This window comes from Lissotriton helveticus, chromosome 11, assembly GCF_964261635.1.
Source record: "Lissotriton helveticus chromosome 11, aLisHel1.1, whole genome shotgun sequence".
Classification (NCBI taxonomy): Eukaryota; Metazoa; Chordata; class Amphibia; order Caudata; family Salamandridae; genus Lissotriton; species Lissotriton helveticus.
The window spans coordinates 1,129,879,685-1,129,903,149 of NC_136072.1; the positions used below are offsets into that span (position 1 = coordinate 1,129,879,685).

Here is a 23,465-nt window from a genome sequence, read left to right on the forward strand (position 1 = left end):
GTCCCTCTCCATTTTTCAAGATATTGCATCAGGCCAGAGGCTACATACGTGTGCACCATATACTAAGCCAGCTTCTCAGATATCGCATTGCTTGATTAATTAATTGACCTTAAACATAAAGCATAAGCAATTAATTACAATTGGGTGGGCGTGCGCGAAGAAAAGAAGTCCAAAGATCACAGGGGTGATGTGTTTTCTCACCTATATTTTTTTTTATTATGTCTATACATGTTGACATGATTCATATTGTATCATTCCAGCCCTGAAGAAGTCGAGTGGTAATACCCACGCGACGAAACACATGTTGGCTGGACGTTTTTCCCTTTGTTTGAATAAAAGACAAAGAAAGGACCACATGACTTTTCACTGACCTTTGTGCTCCTACCTAATGGTGATCTTTCATTCTGAACACCAACAGCGTGTGCATTGGATAATCTGTTGACTTTTACTTGGAGGTTCTTGGATCTTTCATAACTTGGGCTTTATGCTGAGTTTTTTCCCACTACCTATTGCACCGCACATATAATTGAATCAACTTATTGACACAAATTTGCCGCGCACCAACACTTCCAATATCTGAAAACAGCCTGAATGTGTAAACTGGTTCCTCTCTCTAACAATTTGTATTATTCTTTGTGAAACCTCGGGGTTGAGCAACATGGGCCAAAATATTCCTTCCGAGAACTATGGTAGTGATTTAGTCCTGCAATGTTCACATTATTTAAACGCATAGGCATTCTGCCATCAACAGTTACAATTCACCATTCAAATCATGCAAAGTTCTGCTCGACTAGTACTTTGATGATTAGTGATATTGCCCATGAGAGCCTCACTTTTATCACGCTGTTTTCTCACACTGTTTGAAAAAATTCTCCATGCTTCTCAGGTGCCTGGGGCTAGTCTTTTCTGTTGGTGTGGTCTGTAACTTGTAATTCTAGTCTTTGGGCCAGATGTAGCAAGCCAAATTGCGATCGCAAATGCTGAAATTGGCAGATTTTCAGCGTTTACGATCGCAATTCAGCTGTGTGCAATGTAGGAAGGCAAATACCTACTAGCAAGCAGTTAGAGAATCGCAATTTGCGATCCCCTAAATGCTATGCTAGTAGGCATCACAAATTGCAATATTGCCTTAAGGAATTGCAAATTACCACCCTTCAGGGGTGCAACAGGGTGTCCTTTTGGAACACTTGCACCCTTGAAATTGCGCACGCAATTTGCGAGTTCCTATAGGCCCATAGGAATGAATGGGAAGGTATTCCTTGATTGCGTATCGCAATTTGCAATTCGTAATTAAGGAATATTAAGGAATCGCAATAATTATTGCGATTGCTACATGCATTCTATTTTGCGAGTCCTTAATAGCGATTCGTAAAAAATCGCTATTAAGGACTCGCAAAACTGATTTTACCTACATCTGGACCTTTATCTTTTATGCGCTCATAAGAAAATATGACATGTACCTTAACTTTGTTCTTACTGTCTTTTGGATGTACTTTCTTGTTTTTTTCTAGGTTCTGAATTGTTTCTCCGATGCGGTAAAGATGGCTTGCTGCTCCAATGCTGTGGAGGCATTGCTGCTCCAGGAACGGAGGATTTTGTGGGAAACATCAGGAAGTCATTGTGTTGCAACATGGATAAGGGACCACCCTCACAGGTTCAGGGAGCTCTGTTTGTAATGACAGATGATTCGTGAATACTACATCCAAACTATAGCGTGCTGAGTGTGTAATGCCAGAGACCTGCTGGGATAGGTTCAAGAAGGTAAGTAATGCATTAACAGCTGAATTATTAACATCATCAACGTGGCAATTAGCCACCTAGCATTGTAATACCAGAGGAGTGAGGGCATCTTCTTATGAATCAAGAAACTTTGAGCTCAGTCCAAGCACATGGTGCAGTAATACACTAGGGAAAGAACAAAGTTGGCTAATCAAGACTCTCGGTTCCCTTTAACAAGATTCAACGTAGAGTATTGAAAGGAATCCTGAATCCTGAAGCCAGTGCCACCCTCTTTGGTACACTTCATATCACAATGGAGACTGGAGCACCCAGGTGGGATAGCAATGTCAATATCTGTCTTCTAAAAATCCTTAAGTGAGGTTTTGGCCATAAGAGAAAAGTCAAGGTTTTTTTCTGCTAAAAGGTCAGCAGTTTCTAAAGCATGCTTGAGGAGAGAACGTACATGCATAAGCCCGCCACGACAAACTTTTTTTTGTGCAATATTAAATTTGAAATTGTAATGTAGCATTCCTTCCTCCTTATATAAAGAGTCCTGCCAGCTACATATTGGTATAACATAAAAATGCTGCAGCAGTGCTTGTACAATTTCCAGAGTGAGGGTGCTACTGTCATTGTTACATATATTACTTTTTATTTTTTTTTAAATCTGTTTCATTCAAGTTTCACATTATAACAATCATCAAACACCAATATATCATTAGACCCCCTCCCCCTCTTTGCAGGCTACAACATACAATGGTTTTCCCATACAAGGTCTCTGTGGAACCCTTGCAGAACCAATCTGCACATCCCCTAGGTCCAATCTTCCGATCAGCTGTGTCTGGATCCCTCAGTTGGTATCAGGCCACCCAGCTCTCGCGGTCACTGGTCTGTGGTGTTTCATATTTGTGTGTACCCTGTACAAGGTAAACTATAGCATGTAGTCATCCAAGGCTTTCCAGGGCCTAGAGATTTTGGCAAACGTGTTTAGGGCCTCTCTGAACAGGAGCATTTTGAGCTCCTTTCTGAACGGGAGGAGAGTGGGTTCCTTTCGGAGGTGTTCAGATAATTGGTTCCATAGCTGTGGGACCAGGACAGAGAAGGCTCTGCCCCCTTTTGATGCAGTATTGTACCATGGGAGGGACAGACGGCAGGCCTCGGAGGACCGCAGTGTACAGCCTGGAACATAGGCCTTGAGGCGTTCTTTAATATAGGTTGCAGCTTAGCCATAGATCGCTTTATCGGCAATACAGAGGGCCTTGAATTTTGCTCTTTGCCTAATAGGGAGCAAGTGCAACTTGCACAGCAGCGGAGTGGCATGAGACCTTCTTGGGAGCCTGAAAATCAGCCCAGCTGGATCATTCAGCACCACCTGCAGTCTGTTAGTAAGTTTCTGTGGAAGGCCAATATATAAGTACTATATATATATGGACCAATCCATCTCCACTCTCCGAACTGAGATACTGTTCCATGTTTTAATGATTTCACTTCTAGCCATCACGGGATGCTGCATTGCAAAATAAAAGATTGTACTTATCTAGGGATTGTTCTACTCATACCACCTGTAATGACCGGATTTTCTGACCAAGTTAGCAGCTCACCCAAACACCACAAACCCAGTCATCAACGTAACTCCATCCCTTCCCAGTCCCTATTTACAACAGTACTTGGGGTACTTACCTGGGAATGGGGAACCCACAATATATTCAAGCTTATACAACTAATATACTACTAAATCCTAGAGAAACTACGGAATTCCATCCTACATCCTATTATCTTACCTGTACAACCCCACAGCAATCTGGCTCGGGTTGTTCTACCCCCTCTCGTGTCGGGGAGCAGCTGCTTTATAGTGTCCCCACTTGTAGCCCTATGACTATCCGGACTGGACTACTCTACCCCCTCGCTTCTCGGGGAGCAGCTCTTTTATACATATATAATGCCCTATCCTGAGCGATCTCTTTCAACTATCCTATAATTACCTCTCTCTCACTCTCTCTCTTGGGGAATTTCCTAAGTACCTAATATCTACTGGAAGTATCTATCTCATATGGTGCCGCTCGTAATCGGATTGTGGTGTTTGGAGATTCCCCTGCCTGAGTGCAGTTGCTGGAGGTCCCTTTTTTGCCTGGACTTTGTGCTTACGGGGAGCCTGTGCTACATGGACTTGAACAGCTGGGAGGCGTGAGTAGGGGAGACCGGGACTGCGAGGACCAGCATTCAGCTGAACACCCACAGCTGGTTCCTCTTCCCGGCCGTGCCACGCCCCCTCTCAGCGCTTATCACCTCTTGTGGCGCCCGCTCCGCGGGTGCCGCTCGTAATCGGATTGTGGTGTTTGGAGATTCCCCTGCCTGAGTGCAGTTGCTGGAGGTCCCTTTTTTGCCTGGACTTTGTGCTTACGGGGAGCCTGTGCTACACAGACTTGAACAGCTGGGAGGCGTGAGTAGGGGAGACCGGGACTGCGAGGACCAGCATTCAGCTGAACACCCACAGCTGGTTCCTCTTCCCGGCCGTGCCACGCCCCTATTACGTATATAATTGAGCTCCCATCGCGCATCGCGGGACGCGCGCGGGACTCAGCACGGGGCTAAGCCCGGGCAAAGGGTGGGCCCTCTGAGGCCCTCCGAGGACCGTAGAGACTGGACTGGGCCTGGCCCCTTGCAGGTCTTATTATTTTAAGCCCGTTAATCAGCAAGTATATTGCCATTATGTTGTAAAGGTCCGTTTATGACCCCTCTTTATATTTTGCTGTGTTAGTTGTTACCCATCTAACTCCTAGCAAGATAGAGGCTTTTTGTTCCCTATGTGATTTAATCTGATTGTGTCTCTTGTTGACTGTCGCTATTGTTTCTTTTTAAAAAAAAGTCATGTCCTCCCGTGAAACCCGCAGTCAAGCTGCGGCAGGAGTAAAAAACAAATCCAAAAAACTGACTAGCACACTAGATAATTTTATTCTACGTACAAACTCCCTAATTGACGAGGGCATTGTCCTCATGGAAAGGAGGGTTTCACAAGACCTTGCACACGCCAAAAGGTCGTCATTAGGGAGTATAGCCTCTGCACGCACCCCAACTAAAGCCATGAGTAACTCTGATCCACTCCCGACGCAGGCTGATCCTGTGACTCTCAATACTATTGGGCCCCATTCACCCCTTCTAGACCCATTTCCCGCGCCCTTATTAACTTCTCTAACATCGACCCCTCTTGTTAACAACTTAATTGTCAAGGCCCGCCTTGCAGGATTCGGCTGATGAGTAACTGGCTCCACCTCCAGCTGTTACCAACACCCTGATATGTAAATCACAGGGAGTTCGAACCAGCAGGCGAGGGAAAAATGAAGGACAAGAGAGACCGGGGACGGGAAGGGGACCGCAGGGACAAGGGTTCTGAAATGACAAAACACAGGAAAGGGATAAGTATTAGGCAACATACAATACTACACTCATTCATTCTCGCTAGGTCAATTGCTACTTTGCCAAGCTGTAATCAGTCTTCCAGCATTAACGTAACTCCCAGTTCATACTCCTACAAGGAAAACCACACGTTATAATGATTCATGTCAGCCTTATACACACTATAGTTAGGTGGTATACTTGTTCTCACACACCCTATTATGAGGAAATGAACATCTGATCTGTCCCCTGATTGTAATCATCCATTAGGAATCTTTAACAGTTATGGTCCCCAGTATATAAAACCCTTAGGAGTTGGAGATGTAGTTCTCGTAGCACTCTGAAAGGTAATACCACTACAACACTGCAGAAGGTAAACAGTACTTTTCTCATAGGAAAAGGTAGCATGAAGTTGCGTCCACCCCAATGCTCCTCTGCCTAGCCATCCAAACAGCAATGTAGTCAAAACGGCAGCATGGAGTTAATGTCACCCCTATGCTCCGCAAATAACCGTCGATCCAAAACACATACACTAATTATCCAGCGACGGGAAGTTATGACCACCTCACCGCCCCAGACTTGTTATTCCAAGACCCACGTAGTATAACACACGGTGACGTGTGGAACACCACTACGCCCCGCTGTTAAATCAGTTTATTAAGTCCCCGACAATTCCAGAGACAACAAGTATCCACTGCGGAAATCAACACCAGCCAAGTGCTCCAATCCACAGAGCAAAACTCCAAGAGGAATCAGACTCGCATCAGCCGATGCTTGAGAGCTAAGAACAACCACAAGGTGGAGGGGAAATAACGCGAGCAACGGCTCCCAACGTCAAAGCCCCTTACAGTACCTCTTCTCCTCCAACGTCTCCGCAAAACCGCTGAACACCGTGGCAGGAGCAGCCGCTCCTGCAGACGCCGAACAGCCGGAACCAGTCAATGACACAAAGAACGGACTCCGTATTACGCGCACCATCGTCAGGGCACTTCCCCTCATATACGTCCCACCGCAAAGGGTGGTGGGAGTTGTAGTCTGGGTAGGCGCGGTGACAGAAAAACCTCACATTAATAGTTACATCCGCTACTGTTCACAGAGTGAACACTCAAACCAAAGGGGGTACTTTGGAAGGTGCAATTTTTAATTCTAACCAAACATCCCCTCAGGTGAATGGTGTAATTACATCTAACCAAGACATGTTGGGCTCTATGGGAAATGTGGCTTGCACCAGTGGCAGCACCGAGGAGGGGAGGGTTTCTTTGGGAGCCCCAGCAGGGAGAAAAAAGGCACAACACATATCTCACCCCCTACCAATGGGTATTCCAGATGATACCGTTTCCAACATTAGTCTGGTCAGTATCCTTGACAATAGTAGCCCTGATGAATCTCTAGAAGTCTTAGAGGACCAGAATGTTCCACTTTTAGGTTCTCTAACTGTCCTCATTAGATCTTTACTTTTGCCCTTGGAGACCACACTTCAAGGTATAGAACATCAGCTTCAGGCCCTCCGTCAGGAATTAAAACCCAAGGGGGGAAATATCGCCCAAGGGGCTCCCGATACTGCAGCTCCAACTGGTAAACCTTCGTCCTTGGCTAATATTCAATCTGTAGGGGTCAACCCTACTTTCAAGAAACGCCCCCCTAAAACCTCCATCCAAAAGGGTAATAAAGATTGTTCTATCCAGCCAGCTCCCATCGCTCCTACAAAACCACAGAAAGCAGCTGACTCAATCATTTCAGCCCCTAATCCTCCATCTTCTCATTTAGAGAAACCCAGGGTACGGCGGAATATTAGTTTACCACCTGACGCTTGCCCCTATGTGCTAGTTTTAACAGGCGTTCCGGAGCTTGCACCTGCCACTTCTGAACCCTTTTGGACACTTAAAAACAAAGTTTGCCATTGGCTAGATAGAAACTTTCCTCCTCCTCCTAATATTAATAATAAAATGCTTATGGTGGCGAGAGCCCCATGGGTAGGAGAGAACAAGAAAAGCCTACAGGGAGACTGTGTTGTGATAACATTTGAAGACCCGCGATTAGTGGAGTATATTTGCGCAGGGCCCCGATCTAAAAACGATTCAACGATCATGGTTAAACCCCTGTCATATTTCTACATGTCCCCGGAACATTATGATAATAGGTGGAGTTGGTTGAGGGCCCCCAACCATGATAGAGGTAGGATGAGACCCGAGACCCTGGGGGGCAGTACCCTTGTAATTGGTGCGGGGTTGGTAATGGCGGTTGGAACATAATACGAAAAGGGGCAGGGAGGGCCAATATTGGTGGTAACCAGTTTAATGAGGAATGGTTGGGCCCACAGCTTAATTATCCAATCCCTTGTTATAATCGTTTCAGTGGTCTGGAGGGAGTTGATTGACTCCCACCCCAGTCTTCTGGACGATCTGGAAAGAGGGAAGTGTTAGTCACCCCTGAGGAACAATCTAATTTAGTCATGGATGGTACAGTTAACTCAGGAATCATTAGTCAAGGTCCAGGAGAACTGAAACCCAGCATTTTAGTCATAACCAGTTCCGCACCCTCTACCTCCATTAACATTTTGTCATGGAACATAGCAGGATTAAAGAAAAATCTTGCCAACCCTGATTGGAATGACTTCATTAACACTTTCCATATATGTATGTTCCAAGAAACCTGGTGCCTCTCCCCGCAATATAAAAATGGTTATTCAACCTTTTTTATTCCTGCAGTCTCGGTGGGGAAAGGTCGCCCGTCTGGTGGCCTGCTTATATGGGTGAAGGTGAATTTGAATTGTGCTGTCATCACCCATAAAATTGATTCTAATGATATTCTGCACATTACTCTCAAGAGTCAGTCTGGGGGTTTCAACTTTGAACTTTTTTGTATTTATGCTAGAGGCCTTCAGGGCGGGCTCCCCTCCCCAACAATAGAGCTGCTAGATGGGAGGCTATCAGACCTTCCACCTAGATCCAAAATACTAGTAGGGGGGATTTTAATTGTACTTTTGAACCCCTAGACGATGAAGAGGTATTGGGATTCAACTCAGAGGATTGGAGACAGACTATACCTCCCCTAGCTCTCGCACCCATTAAGAAATGGACAGCCAGAGCAATCCAGCTGAATGCTCTGGTATTAGAACATAACTTAAGGGCTCTTAATGGTCGGACCGCGTCGGATCGCGATGGGGCAATGACCTATAACAGGTTAGGTTGCCCATCTCGAATTGACTATATTCTTCTAGATATACAATCATTGTCTGCCCTAATCGACATGGAGGTTAGACAGTCTTCAGATAGTGACCACAATCCATTATGTATGGAAATCCAATGGGTAAAAGGATTGATACAAGTGAAAAACCAGAGATGACTACCAAAGAAGTTTTTCCCACAAATGATAATCGGAAATTAAAATGGAATGTGGTCAAGTGTGATGAGGAGAAACTTAAAAGTATTAAAGAGTTAGTCTCAGTAGAAACCTGTAGCCTCACAGCCATGGTTTTAGCAACATCTAACCTTCCCGGATCTAGCCTGCTAGCCTCCTATAAAAATCTAATAACTAAATTAGGAGGGTTTTTTTGCAAGAGGCCCCGGGTGAATTCACGGTTAGACCTTGAATCTCTTAAGAGCAACCCTTGGTATACGGCAAATTGTAGAAAAAAAAGAAAAGCTATCACTCTAGCGATAAAAAGCAAGGACCCTGCGGCTGTCCGAATGGCTAGAAAGGAGTACTCTAGTAGTATAATATTAGCTAAGAAAGATTGGGAGGAGGAGCATTGGCAGCAGCTTAAGGCCGTAGCCGGTGGGAAAAACTCCATTATTTTTTGGAAATTGATTAATGCTCTAGACAGAAGGGGGGTAGAGCCAATTTTGAATCATATAACCGAACAGCAATGGTATTCCCATTTTTTTAATTTATATTGTGAGGATAGTCTGAAAGGCTTAATAATATCCCCATCCATTGAACCTCAAAGTAAGCCCTGTATGAAGCTAGGCTCCAAGGTAGACCCATTTTCCCAGCGAGAAGTTCAGGATGCCATCTCAAAAATATTACCAGGGAAGGCGGCCGGGCCAGATGGCCTCCCGGAGGATTTGCTTCTGCATGATCCTAAACTATGGGCAGAATTCATAGCATGTTTAATGAATTTGATCCAGCATGGTCACCCTGTTCCAGAATCCTGGAAGGGTGCCGAGGTCATCACCATATACAAGAAAGGCGATAGAGACGACCCTGCCAACTATAGACCAATAAGTCTAATAGATACCATCCATAAGGTAGTTGGCAGGGTCATCATAAATCGTACCGAATCCTGGCTTGTGGACAAGGACATTCTGTCCCACTTCCAGGCTGGGTTTGGCGTAATGTTGGTGCAATGGACCAGGTCTTTCGATTCTGTGCAGTCTATTGGAAGTCAGTATCAATCGCCAAGGGTAGTTTATACCTGGCTTTCATAGACTTGAAAACAGCATTCGATGTTATTCCACGCGCCAAACTCTGGTCAGTCCTATTTGATATGGGCTTCTGTTGCAGCTTATTATAAAACTTCACGAAGGAAATTATGCGAGGATTCGCTGGGGAAGTCAGGGCCAATTGACAGAGAGGGTACCGGTCAACAGAGGAGTGAGGCAGGGATGCGTGATGGCTCCGACCCTGTTCTCCCTCTTTATAAATGGGGTGGTAGAACATTTGAGGGACGACCCCGCGGATGCCCCCGTCCTTGCCGGCGAGAAAACACCTACACTCCTCTTTGCAGACGATACCCTACTGATGTCCAAAACCCCCATGGGTTTGCAAAAACTGCTCGATCGTTTTAGTATTTTCTGTAATGATCGTGGGTTGACGGTTAACACCACCAAAACAAAGTTGATGGTATTGTCCGCTAATAAAAAGCACAGGAAGGTTAACCTCTCTTTGAGTGGCACACCTCTCGAGGTAGTGGATGAATTTGATTACCTCGGAGTGAGGCTTTGTAATAATATGAGATGGAATTCCCATGTCTCTAAAATGGTTTTAAATCTTAAAAGGGCTTCTGGAGCGATATTAAAGAATCAGCGGCTTTCTATTAGTACACCTATAGCCCCTGCCTTGGCAGTCTATGAGGGGAAAGCGCTAGCATCGGCAGTATATGGCTCTAAACTTTGGGGTGCGGAGAATACAAAAGCATTGGCAGTGGCTGAAAACAAGTTTATAAGAGACATAGTCTCGCTGCCCTCATCGACCCCCTTGAAACCATTATTCTTAGATTTGGGCAAAAGAACGATATCTGACTTAGTCCAAATTCGCCCCTTGTTATTTTGGGTGCGCCTCAGACGGACCCCCGAACTATCTAATTATGCTCTAGTGTTGGATGAGCTAATTAGTTTGAACGTAGCCAATAAAATAAAATGGCTCAATAATTTAAAGAAGATGGTGGTATCTATAGGTCTGGGTGAATCTTGGACCTCTCAAACCCCCCTTTCGAAACAAATCGTTAAAAAACTTTATTGGGATTGGGTTGAGGCAAAGCAATTAAAGAACCCAAATTGGGGTCCCCTGACAAATAACTTCCTTGAAAACAAGCCTTTCAGGAAGCTAGAGTCTTTTTTGGACTTTATTCAGACCCCCCGTGATAGAACTTTGTTTCTGAAATTAAGATACGGCACCCTCCCCCTTAACTCATTTATGGAAGGGTGGAAGGATAGGAAGGAATCGGACTTAAAATGCCCAGGTTGTTCTTGCCCGAAAGAATCTCTTGGCCATTTTTTGTTTGCATGTGTTGCATATAAACAGGCTAGAGCAAAATGGCTGAAACCTGTTTGTAGAGAGCTAGGAGTTAGGGACCACAGATCAGCCATGCGTATCATTTTAACCAACACTTCCGCCATGTATATTGTTTGTGGGGTCGCCAAATACTTGGCAAGTGCTTGGTTTACTAGGTCCAAACTGCTACCCAATGCTTGATCAGTACCATTAGGAAAAGATCCTTTTACCAATGTTCCCCTTTTTATTTTTCTTATTTTGTTTTTAGTAAACGACATCATAAATGATATGGAATTGTAATACTTGTAATATTGTCTTATGTAATTTTGTATGCTTGAATCTTTGTACTTTTATGAAATATTTTTTCGAATAAAGTATTACAACAACACACCATATGAATTGTTGTTATTATATGCGGGACAGGAGATCCGATCCTCACACACAAAAGTGGTCAAGTCGCCACATCTAAGAATTATCATATGATTCGACTTACACTCTCCCCTGTCATCAGTTACCTTCTCAGAAGGGAATGTCCCATCCTTCTGTTCATCAGCACCTGGCTATAAGAAAGGTTAGCTCCATCATGGAAACAATACTCCGATGCAAAAGGGGTCTCTTTATTACACAATGATAAAATGACAAGAAGCTAAACAACTAATGCTCTTTATGACACAATGATAGAATGACAAGACAAAGAAAACATTACATTATGAAATCACATGAACACCTAGCAATCTAAGCATAGCCTGAAAAGTAAAGGAAAGCGTTACTTCACCTAGAAAGCAAAAAAGGGAGGTGAATGATTAATTATATGTTGCAAACTAACTAAGAATACCTCACCCTGTTAAGAAGGGTCCAACTGTCTGTTACTCTCTCTCTGGTGGAATCAGGACTCTCTCTCTCCTGCACCATCACCAACGTGCTAACTTCACTCCACTGGTTTAAGTGGTCCAAAAGCTCCAACTGCCAGCTCCAACTCTTCCATCTGACTGGCAACTGCTTCAACACATTCTGACAAACTGGCAGCTCCAACTGACAGTTCCAACTCCAAAGATCATCTATGACTGCTTCAACTCCGAAGACCAACTGACTGCTCCAAAAACCATCTGACCGCTCCAAAAACCATCTGAACAACTGACTTCTCTACACTTTAGTAATATAGAATGCTCTCTACCCATGGAAATTTTCAGCCGGCAGACTCCTCCCAGCAGATTCCTGCACCAAGCTCTGTGCTCCTTATGCACCCCCAGTGGCCAGCTGTTGTTGCGTCTGGGGCACAAAAATAAGTACATTCCTCTGATAAAAGCCGGTTCCTTCCAGTTTGCAAAGAGTGAACAACAGATCATAACCAAAGCATTACCTTTGGCCTGCAAGCGCCTCAGTCAGCAGAGGCAAGAACAAAGATGGCTTCTCTCTAGTTTAGGCCTCCAGGCCCGAAAAGAGGCAAAGAAGGCACAGAATCATGCCAAAGCCAATAGGTAAACCCTACGAATAGGCACACATAAGGCTGAAATAAAGGATTCATGAATATATACTGAGTTGGCGGTGGACAACAGTCACCATCAGTCTAAATAGCACAAATTATCCGGGCACCACATTCCACCCGTGACTATTGTCTACCAACGTCGAAAGTATCAGGAAAACAACAACAAAATGCAACTAAAAACAAAGAACCAAGGGATACACCACCTAAAATAGATCAAAACATCAGAAGAAACTAATCCCACTGACCTCTATCAAGGGTCCCTTAAGCTCAATAACAAGACAGAAGAACAACCCAATTTCTACAAAATAGCAAACCTAGTACTATGCCTATCAAGCAAGGAAATCAGATAAAGGTGTCAAGGTGTATTTAACATGTTAATCTAAGAAATAAGTCAGTCTATTAAGAACCCTAGCATCAGATCAGGAAACTCTACAACTGAAATAACTGAACTAAGAGATTCAGACTTGGAAATAGAGTGATAGTAGACCACGCCAGAGGCAATAGGCGGAAGTCATAAATCATCTAACCCAAAGAACAGTATGTACCTAATCCCTCAGTATTCGCTATGGAGCATATGTATGCACCACCACCCGGGACACTACACCTCAACATCCCATAGCTTCTATTCTCTAGCAAGACTGTCCTACTGAAAAAACAGCAAAGGTATAGGACAGATAAGAACTGAATAATTGCAAGGCCAATCTACACTAATGCTAAGATAGCATAACATATGAAAATCAGGACATCATGATGGTGATTGATGTGTATCATAGGGCATCAAATCTCAAAAGCAGCTCACTAACCATATTGCATCCCATGACCATCAAATAAGAACATAAAAATTGGTGAACCAAAGGCTCAACCATCAAAAAGGCACTGCATCTTTTAATTTGTAACATTGGAATCATAATCAAACAACAGGGCAGGAAAAGAAAACTATCATTGGGCCCTGTATCTGTTGACAGCGCGAGTGGCATCAAAACAAAATAATCAGCATCTGAGGAAAGTCCAAAGTCCATGGAACATTTACTGAAAGGCAAAATCATGGGAAAAATTGGGAACAAGATTGCAGGCCATAAAATCATATCAATAAGGGAATATCCACATTGCAGACTACTTGTGTGATGAAATGCAAAACATGGCAAATATGATCACCATTAAATGATGGTTTCTTTCAGAGCTTCACTACATGAATGGGGAAAAATTATCATTATGAAGATCACTCAAAAAGAGTCAGGAAATCTTGATATCTATATCATTGAGTTTCTAATCAGGAAATGCTAATTTAACTGCCAAGGCAGCCAACTGTATTGTAAAGTTCAGTCTCTAGCCTAAAAAGATTTTACTCCAAAATGTCTCTATTGAAAGACAGTTCTTTTCTGTGAAAAAGAGAAAAAAAATAAAACAACAGCAATTCTTCTGTGTGATAAACACACTGCTCTCAAGTTCCAAAAGGTATAATCCATCTTCATCTGTATTTCTTTGCCAAGGGAAAATCCCATCCGATCTGGTCATCCAGAAACATCCGCACACATCAGCCATCTGCCACAAGACACCGCTTCTCGCCATCCGCTCCGGTGTGGTCTGGGTCCAGGCTTGGGGGGGGGGGTTTGAGGGGTTGGGGGTGGGGCGCACTCACACCAAAAATAACAAACAAAAATAAGAAAAGGGAAGGAAGGGGAGGGCCCACACACACACCCCGTTATGATCTGGCAACCTGAAACGAGAGACACGCAGCACTCATCTTAAAAAAAAAACTTCAATTCAAAAGCACATTTTTTTTTTATTTCCTTCTAAGAACCCTGTGGTTTATAAAATCCTTCTGTAACTTTGGGGAATAGTTTAAGAAAACTACCTGCATTATATTCTCTAAATTGGTTTGGGCAAAATCTAATTTTTCTTTCATAGTCAGAGGGGCTGGTAGCCAGCTTCACTCCTGTCTCACACCGTGCTAGCATACCCCTCCCTTCACGGCAGCGCTCCGTTGTCTAAAAATTGAGTCGCTGCCAATGCTGATCTCATTGCAAGAGCGAAGCGTCTGCCAAGTTTCTGTACTAAGAGAGAGCCTGTTGACATTTGCAAGCATCCCTTATCTTAAGTAAAGGAAGCTCTTTTTGGGCCACTGTGATCAGGAGCGACTTGACCCCTCCCGTCATGTCAACATCTTTCCGCGGAAAAGAATGGATTGTGGCCAACAATAGCAAACTGAGATGTCTCTGCTCTTGTAAGCAACCCCTCCCTCACAAAAGCCGTGGAGAGGAGAGAAGGCTTTGTGGAATGCATGCTTATCTCTTCAAGGTCACAGCCTAGCTGTTCACAGAAGCCGTATGCTCTACTGTCTAAAAAAGCTCTACTTTCTAAAAAAATACTGTACACTTTTGTCTAACTAATGCAGACAAATTTAAACTAACATTTGTCTACAGCCTTATAAAATACTAACTGAAATCAAACCAAACAGTCTAGCATTATTAACAGCTAAAGGGCAAAACATTTAGTAACATTAAAAATCATATAGAAAATGACATGATATATTTCTTTTGTAACAACATTTGAAACAGCATCAATTTTCAAAAAGGGGAAGAAATATTTTGTGATTGGAGTTACCAAATTAGCTTCTGTTTATCAAGACTACATTCTTAAGTCATGCGATCTCCCATAGGCAGACCACATTGCCTCATACACTGTGCAGTGTAACACTTTTCAGTGAGCAAATTATATAGAGACATGGGCATTTATCTAGCATTCAGATTAACACAAAAAGGGGCAATTTGCTTTAGGGTAAAACACATAATACATTTTTTTTTATTAATTCACACAACCAGTCACACCCAATTAACTGCAGCACACATGGTAGTACATTTTCCTGTTGAAAAACGAATTATCATGCACTGTTGGGTTTACATATTTCTCTGCACATTCCAATTGAAACTCCTCCACTGAATGTTTATTTGAAACCACCCTGTGTACCTCGCTGTCTGACTAGTTGATGTAGAACACTGTGACCTCTGAATCAGACACATTAAATCCTGTTTTCAAAGGTATAGCCACATAGACTCGTGGATGCATATTAAGCAGCATGTTTAAATGAACATTGCTATGTCCGTGCAAGATGTCACCTTTCCACCAGCTGCCTGTCAAAGTACATAGGTGAACCCTGCAACTAATTACAAATTAGACTAATATAAGGGACACATAGCACTACACTAAGATGGTAGTGGGTCATAGTCACCACCAGTCAAAATAGAACAATTTATCCTGTCACTAATGTCCACCCTTGACTATGAGCACTAACATCAAAATGAAAGATAAGGGAGAACTTAAACAAGACGTACTAATGGCTAGGAAAACCCTACCTAACACTCGTCGTAGGAAACAGAAATCTAGCAACTAATTGAAAAGCCAATCAAACCACCCTTAATCTAAATGTTCACTGACTTCTTGTGTCAGCTCATGTAATTATGCATATTAAACAGCATATTGAAACAAACACTGCCCTCCCAATTCAAGATATTATCCCTTTGGCAGCTCAAACACACTTTTTCCCCGATGGCTGCAGACACATGGGGAATCCAAGAACTTATCTCTCACGTTTCACATAACACTTGTGCACATTTTTGAAACACATTTCCCAAAACAGTTGGAAAGGATCCAGCCCTTCCCTGCCCGAAGTAACAAGCCTTATTTACAAGATGCTATTCACAAGTAACTCAACAAGCTATTCACAAGCCTTATTTACAAGGCGCTATTCACAAGTAATTCAACACGCTATTCACAAGCCATATTTACAAGAAGCTATTTACAAGCCATATTATACAGAATACATTTCACATTTAATAATGCATAAGCCACGAAGCAAGCTCTGTACAAGCTTTTTTATACAGAATACATTTTATATTACAAATAATCCTTTCCCATGCAGGACCTTCACAGATATTTTTGTCTAGAATACAGTCCACCTCTTCAGCCTTACAACTGTCACATTGTCAAGATGTACACCATTTCTCTCTGCACTTTTCCTAGTCATGATGCCAAGATGTAATTGGTTCCCTTACACACTTCTACCCTTCAATCCTGTAAGTTCAAACACCAAGATGTAAGCAATCTCCTTACACTCCACCTGTTCAATCCTGCAAGTAAGGGGCCAAGATGTAGTGCAGTACCACCACATTTCTTAACACTCCACCCGAGACTGTTCTTAATGTCAGGTGTAATGAAAACCATGACACTTCGCTACACCGCATTCGAACTGTTCTTGATGTCAAATGTAATGAAAATTTTGACACTCCCCCTGCACTTCATTCAAAACTGTTTGTGACACCAAATGTAATGGCAATTAGGACACTTCCCTGCACCTTATCCGAACTGTTTGTGACACCAAATGTAATGACAATTAGGACACATCCCCTACACTTCATTCGAAACTGTTTGCAACGCCAAATGTAATGACCGGATTTTCTGACCAAGTTAGCAGCTCACCCAAACACCACAAACCCAGTCATCACGTAACTCCATTCCTTCCCAGTCCCTATTTACAACAGTACCTGGGGTACTTATCTGGGAATGGGGAACCCACAATATATACAAGTTTATACAACTAATATACTGCTAAATCCTAAAGAAACTACGGAATTCCATCCTATCTCCTATTATCTTACCTGTACAACCCCACAGCGATCTGGCTCGGGTTGTTCTACCCCCTCTCGTGTCGGGAGCAGCTGCTTTATAGTGTACCCACTTGTAGCCCCACGACTATCCGGACTGGACTACTCTACCCCCTCGCTTCTCGGGGAGCAGCACTTTTTATAGTGTTCCCACTTGTAGCCCCATGACTATCCTGCCTGGACTACTCTACCCCCTCGCTTCTAGGGGAGCAGCTATTTTATACATATATAACGCCCTATCCTGAGCGATCTCTTTCCACTATCCTATCAATACCTCTCTCTCACTCTCTCTCTTGTGGAATTTCCTAAGTACCTAATATCTACTGGAAGTATCTATCTCATATGAATTGTTGTTATTATATGCGGGACAGGAGATCCGATCCTCACACACAAAAGTGGTCAGGTCGCCACATCTGAGAATTATCATATGATTCGACTTACACTCTCCCCTGTCATCAGTTACCTTCTCAGAAGGGAATGTCCCATCCTTCTGTTCATCAGCACCTGGCTATAAGAAAGGTTAGCTCCATCATGGAAACAATACTCAGATGCAAAAGGGGTCTCTTTATTACACAATGATAAAATGACAAGAGGCTAAACAACTAATGCTCTTAATGACACAATGATAGAATGACAAGGCAAAGAAAACATTGCATTATGAAATCACATGAACACATAGCAATCTAAGCATAGCCTGAAAAGTAAAGGAAAGAGTTACTTCACCTAGAAAGCAAAAAAGGGGGGTGAATGATTAATTATATGTTGCAAACTAACTAAGAATACCTCACCCTGTTAAGAAGGGTCCAACTGTCTGTTCCTCTCTCTCTGGTGGAATCAGGACTCTCTCTCTCCTGCACCATCACCAACATGCTAACTTCACTCCACTGGTTCAACTGCTCCAAAAGCTCCAACTGGCAGCTCCAACTCTTCCATCTGACTGGCAACTGCTTCAACACATTCTGACAAACTGGCAGCTCCAACTGACAGTTCCAACTCCAAAGATCATCTCTGACTGCTTCAACTCCGAAGACCAACTGACTGCTCCAAAAACCATCTGACCGCTCCAAAAACCATCTGAACAACTGACTTCTCTGCACTTCAGTAATATAGAATGCTCTCTACCAATGGAAATTTCCAGCCGGCAGACTCCTCCCAGCAGATTCCTGCACCAAGCTCTGTGCTCCAGTGGCCAGCTGTTGTTGCGTATGGGGCACATAAAAATAAGTACATTCCTCTGATAAAAGCTGGTTCCTTCCAGTTTGCAAAGAGTGAACAACAGATGATAACCAAAGCATTTCCTTTGGCCTGCAAGCGCCTCAGTCAACAGAGGCAAGAACAAAGATGGCTTCTCTCTAGTTTAGGCCTCCATGCCCGAAAAGAGGCAAAGAAGGCACAGAATCATGCCAAAGCCAATAGGTAAACCATACAAATAGGCACACATAAGGCTGAAATAAAGGATTCATGAATATATACTGAGATGGCGGTGGACAACAGTCACCATCAGCCCAAATAGCACAAATTATCCGGGCACCACACCACCACATACGTAGCCTGGAGGTGTGCTCCAGTGCTGTTTCAAACCCTCAGATATCCCCTCCAAAAGGCGTTCAGACGCAGTCACAGCTGGTGCACAGTGGCGAGAGGGGCAGAGCACAGCCATTCACAGGAAGAGGAACAAGATGGGAAGATACAAGCCGCAAGCACCATTGAAGCATAGAAGGCGGCTGCTCTGGTCATGTTCAGGCGGCAGCTGTCTGTCGCCCTTGAGGCACAAGTTCTCGGACTTTGGAGGAGGGGCCATGGTGACTTGCTAGGCTGCGTGGTAGGTCGGGCTGACCCCGTTGTAGCTTCACACTTCTGCAGCCTCTACCTCCAAAAAAGTGACATCTTCACCTGCGCCGTCACTTGGGGCATGTCAGCAGGCCCATTAAGCATAGTGCCAATATCGGCAACACATTCCCCATCACACAAACAGCAATCTCCTGATGAAATAAACAGACAAGACATCTTTTTTTGTGAAGAAAATTGCTGCAGGTTTATTGGCATACCAAAATATGCCAACATGGTGGGTTAGCTTACGGGCGATCCAAGGGCAGGGAGCCCCTCCGCCGCCTGCCCACCTCATAAGCTAAATTGCACCGTGGCCGTAGCCAATTAGTGCTTACCAATTTTGGGGGAGGGGTTACCCCCTCCCACCGGCAGACCACCAGTCCACCCCTCTACTCACGCCCCCTGAGGGGGGCGGAGCGTTCCAGGCAACCCCCGGTTGCTCAGGTTTACAACCGCCCACAGGACTAGCGGGGCGCAGTCGCTTCTCCAGCGTCCACCGCGAGGACCTCCTGGGGATATTTGGCCTTGTTCTCCTGAAAAGGTTACCCCTGTGTACCTTTCAGCCTCTGGATCGCCCTGTAACTCCGCCACAGCTCTGGGTGTTGGGCACAGTCACAACAAGGGCCTCATTCCAGGGCCTCTCCCAGATCCAGCAAAAACAAGTCCATGCCCACTCTAGACCGGTGTACTCCATCCTCATCAAAACACCCTGTGGACTTGGCATGCAACAAACCATGCCTGATAAAACCAAATCACTTCTGTTCAGTGAATTTACGCATAGCACTGTTAACTCTCCTGCGCTAGGTTTCCACGGCATCCCCTGACCGTGCTCCTTGCCATACTAAACGAGGGGTTATATCTGACCACCATAACTCACATGCCCCCAATTGGTTGCTTAACTTGCACATGGAGGACTTCATTTCTTGCAGCAGCTCCTGCCTCACCAAGAGTCAGATAATTTCCTCCCAGGTGTATGACCAAGACGTTGGGAGGAGAGACACCCTTCCTCCCTAATCTTTGCTGCAGCTTCTTCAGCAAGCAGTTCCAGTGCATGCCTGGGTATCCCAGGCAAATTATTTCGGTGGCGGAAAAGCCATGCCTCCATTTCCTGCTTTCTGCCCACCGTGCTACTCTCAAGACGACCGTATGGCCGGTCACCCAGACTTTTGATCCTGGCGAATAAAGAAATGTAAGGTTGCTGCAACCTGATCACCCTCCCGTCCCGGGCCTGGTCCATTTTTGATCTTCTTATTAATATTTTGAGGGCGGCCCCATTGAGTACTGCTTCCTGTCCCTTCAATGCCACCCCAGATGTGTCCGATTTGGACCTTGCCACCAACTCACTAAGTCTCAGTGCCCCAATGAAAGCCTGGCTAAAGGTGGGTGAAAAGAGGGCCGCTTTAAAAGCTGAATAGGTTGCCTTGTGCACACAGTCCAGCATCCATCCCTTGAAGAGTCTTAAATTCGATAGGCGACCTATTGTCCGCTGCCCGCGGCTCGCTTCTCACCCAGACCTTTAGCGCCGCCCTGATCAGGAAGGATTTGATAGGATCGTTCTGGCCCCTTAATCTTGTATGATGACTGTGGTGGTTGCACAGAAGGGACCAAGGAAGAGCGTTAGATTTTGTAGCAAGGTGTTTATTCAGTAGTTAATTTCACCCTTTTTTGGTTTCCAGATTAACACGCACAATGTTGTAAAACGGAACAGATATGCAGTTTTGTAAGGCACTGTTTACACCGAGTGGTCCACGGTCTCCCTTGCTCTCTGCTTCAGGCTCTAGGGTCTTGGGGCTCCGGGTCTTTCCGATGACTCCCACGGTCCGTAGGTCAGGAGAAAGGAACAACAACAAAAATATGACCAGGGTTACTATTATGTTCTACCTATTTTATCAAAACGTGCTACCATCACCAGATGCCGTCAGGGTATTGAGGGGGAAGGGGAGCGTGAGGAAAAAGACCCGACGTGGTGTGCTCAAAAAGAAAAAAACAAACACACGTGTGTCTTAGTCCCCAGTGCCTCCCCACCACCCCCACCAAAACGACCCCTGCAAAGGAACTTGCCTTGAGCCATGACCCGTGTCGAGGGACGTGGCGAAGGGACCCGGGGTGTCCTCCTTACCTTGCCGGCCGCCAGGCTTGATGGCGCTGTACAACGCCATACGTCCGGTCTCTTCTTCTTTGTCCTCGTCTTCCTTCGTTGTCTTCTCTCTGCTACTCGCCTCTCCGCTCGCCGCCTCTCCGCTCTTCGCCTTTCCGCTCGCTGTCTCCGCTCTTCGCTTGCCGTATCTCCGCACTTTCTCCTCTCCCTGTGTCACCACACACAGCTCCATCCTGCCTCCCCTTTTCACCTCCTCCTCCGATGACGTCAGGTGTTCCTTTCTGCTGTTCCCTGCTGCAGCTAGACCGCTAACCAATTCTGGTTTGACGCTGTCTGCTGGGTGTTTGCGGTCAGTTCTGCCTCTGTCCTTCTCACACATCTCCCCCCTCAGGAATGGACGTTGTGGCCATTCAGAGGAGGGGTGACGTGACAGATATTCGGCAGACACCTGTTTCACACCTGGCATATGGATGGTCTGGAATGAAAAAGGTTGCAAGGCTAAGAACCAACATAGTATACGTGGGTTGGTGTCTTTGTTGTTCGCCAGCCAAGTGAGACGGGCATGATCGGTGAGTACAAGAAGGTACTTCCTAACAGGTAGTATTGTAGGGCTTCGATGGCCCATTGATGGCTAAACACTCCTTTTCAATGGTGGAATAGTGGGTCTCCCGTTGAAAGAGCTTTCTGCTGATAACAAGGATTGGTTTAAGATCATTGTTTATGTCCGGTTGAGACAATACGACTCCTAGACCTAGCCCAGAGGCATCAGTTTGTAAGATAAACGTTTTGCTGAAGTCGGGAAAATGTAGTACCGGATCCCTACATATTGCATTTTTCAGGGCAAGAAAGCTGTGTTCGTGTTCGGGGTTCCAAGGGATTCTGTGAGAGGAATGTTTTTTTGTTAAGAGATCGGAAAGGGGGCTGGCCAAAGAGGAGAAACCTGGAATGAATCGACTATAGTAACCGATAAAGCCCAAAAAGGAATGCACCTCCCGTTTGGTTTTAGGGGCATGGATCGCTTTAATCGCCTCTACTTTGTCCATCTGGGGCTTTATAAGCCCCTCCTGAATTGTATATCCCAGATATTGAATGGTGTCTGTGCATAGTAAGGATTTGTTTGGGTTTACAGTGAGTCCTGCTGTTTGAATGGCAGTGAATACGGAGTGTAAGTGGCGTACATGGTCTTCCCACGAGGAGCTAAATATGACTATGTCGTCAAGGTACGCAGCAGCATACCCATTGTGTGGCTGTAGAATCCTATCCATCAAATGCTGAAATGTGGCAGGGGCCCCGTGTAAGCCGAAAGGAAGCACCCTGAAGTGGTAGAGACTAGAGGGTGTCGAAAGGCCGTTTTTTCTTTGGACAAGGGGATCTGCCAATAACCCTTGGTTAAATCAAGGGTCGACATATATCAGGCTTTTCCCAGTCGTTCAATCAACTTGTCTATGCGAGGCATGGGATAGGTGTCAAATTTGGTTATAGCGTTTACTTGCCTAAAATCTATACAAAAACGGAGGCTACTGTTGGGTTTTGGAACGATCCCCACCGGGGAGCACCAGTTGGTCTGTGAGGGTTCAATGATGTGGGCTTGTAGCATGTTCATCACCTCTTTCTCTACTGCCTCTCTTCGGGCTGCGGGGATTCGGTAAGGTTTTTGTTTTACTACTTTGTTCTCTAATGATACTATATCATGTTGTACTAGTGAAGTTAGACCAGGGACAGTAGAAAACACACCCAGAAAGGAGCCCAACAAAGCCCCCAACTGTGTATGTTGTGTAGGTGAAAGGATGTGGCCGGTGGGCACTGTTTCGGACTCTGCTTTCTGCGCAGTCAGTGGGGGTATATCAAAGGGTTTTTTGGTGCTTACCAGATGCACCGGTATACCCATGGTGGATTTGGGGGTTCTTCCCATTTCTTTAGACGGTTCACATGATATATTTGTGTACCTCCGGCCCTCAAGAGTAAAGTAATACGGTACGTAACTGGGGTGATTCGTTTGTTAACGACGAAGGGACCCTGCTATTGTGATAACAGTTTATTCTCGCTGGAGGGTAGTAAAAGTAACACCCTATCCCCTGGTTAAACTCCCTCAGACTGCTGTTTCTTTCATAAGATGTCTTCTGTCAGCTTTGAGCGTCTTCCATGTTTTCATGCACTAAGCCCCATAGGTGAGTGGCCGTAGCCTTAAGATCTGCTGCATATTTCAATAGGGGTTTCCCTTCCTTGTCTTCCTACTCCCATTGTTCTGCTGCCATGTCCAGTAGAGATCGGGGTTTACTCCCGAAAAGGAGTTCGAAGGGAGAGACCCTGTGGAACTCTGTTCGTGTGCTCTTATGGCAACGAGAACAAGGGGTAAATTGTGGTCCCAATCTTTTTCTTATTCCGAGATGATCTTGCGGAGCATGGTCTTAATAGTTTTGTTATACCGCTCCACTAGCCCATCTGTTTGAGGGTGATATACTGACGTGCGAATCCTATCAATCCCTAGCACCATGCATATCTGTGCCATGAGGCGGAACATGAACGGGTCCCCTGATCTGTTAAGATCTTGGAGGGGAACCCC

General features: G+C 44.8%; 1 long non-coding RNA gene across 1 annotated transcript in view; it reads left to right on the forward strand.

The window, feature by feature from the left end:
• Nucleotides 1–23,465, forward strand: part of LOC144791582 (uncharacterized) — a 361,016-nt gene that overhangs the window by 37,232 nt on the left and 300,319 nt on the right. Inside the window, exon 2 of the long non-coding RNA XR_013602432.1 lies at nucleotides 1,512–1,761. This is a non-coding gene — a long non-coding RNA (uncharacterized LOC144791582). The remainder of the gene's footprint in view (nucleotides 1–1,511; nucleotides 1,762–23,465) is intronic.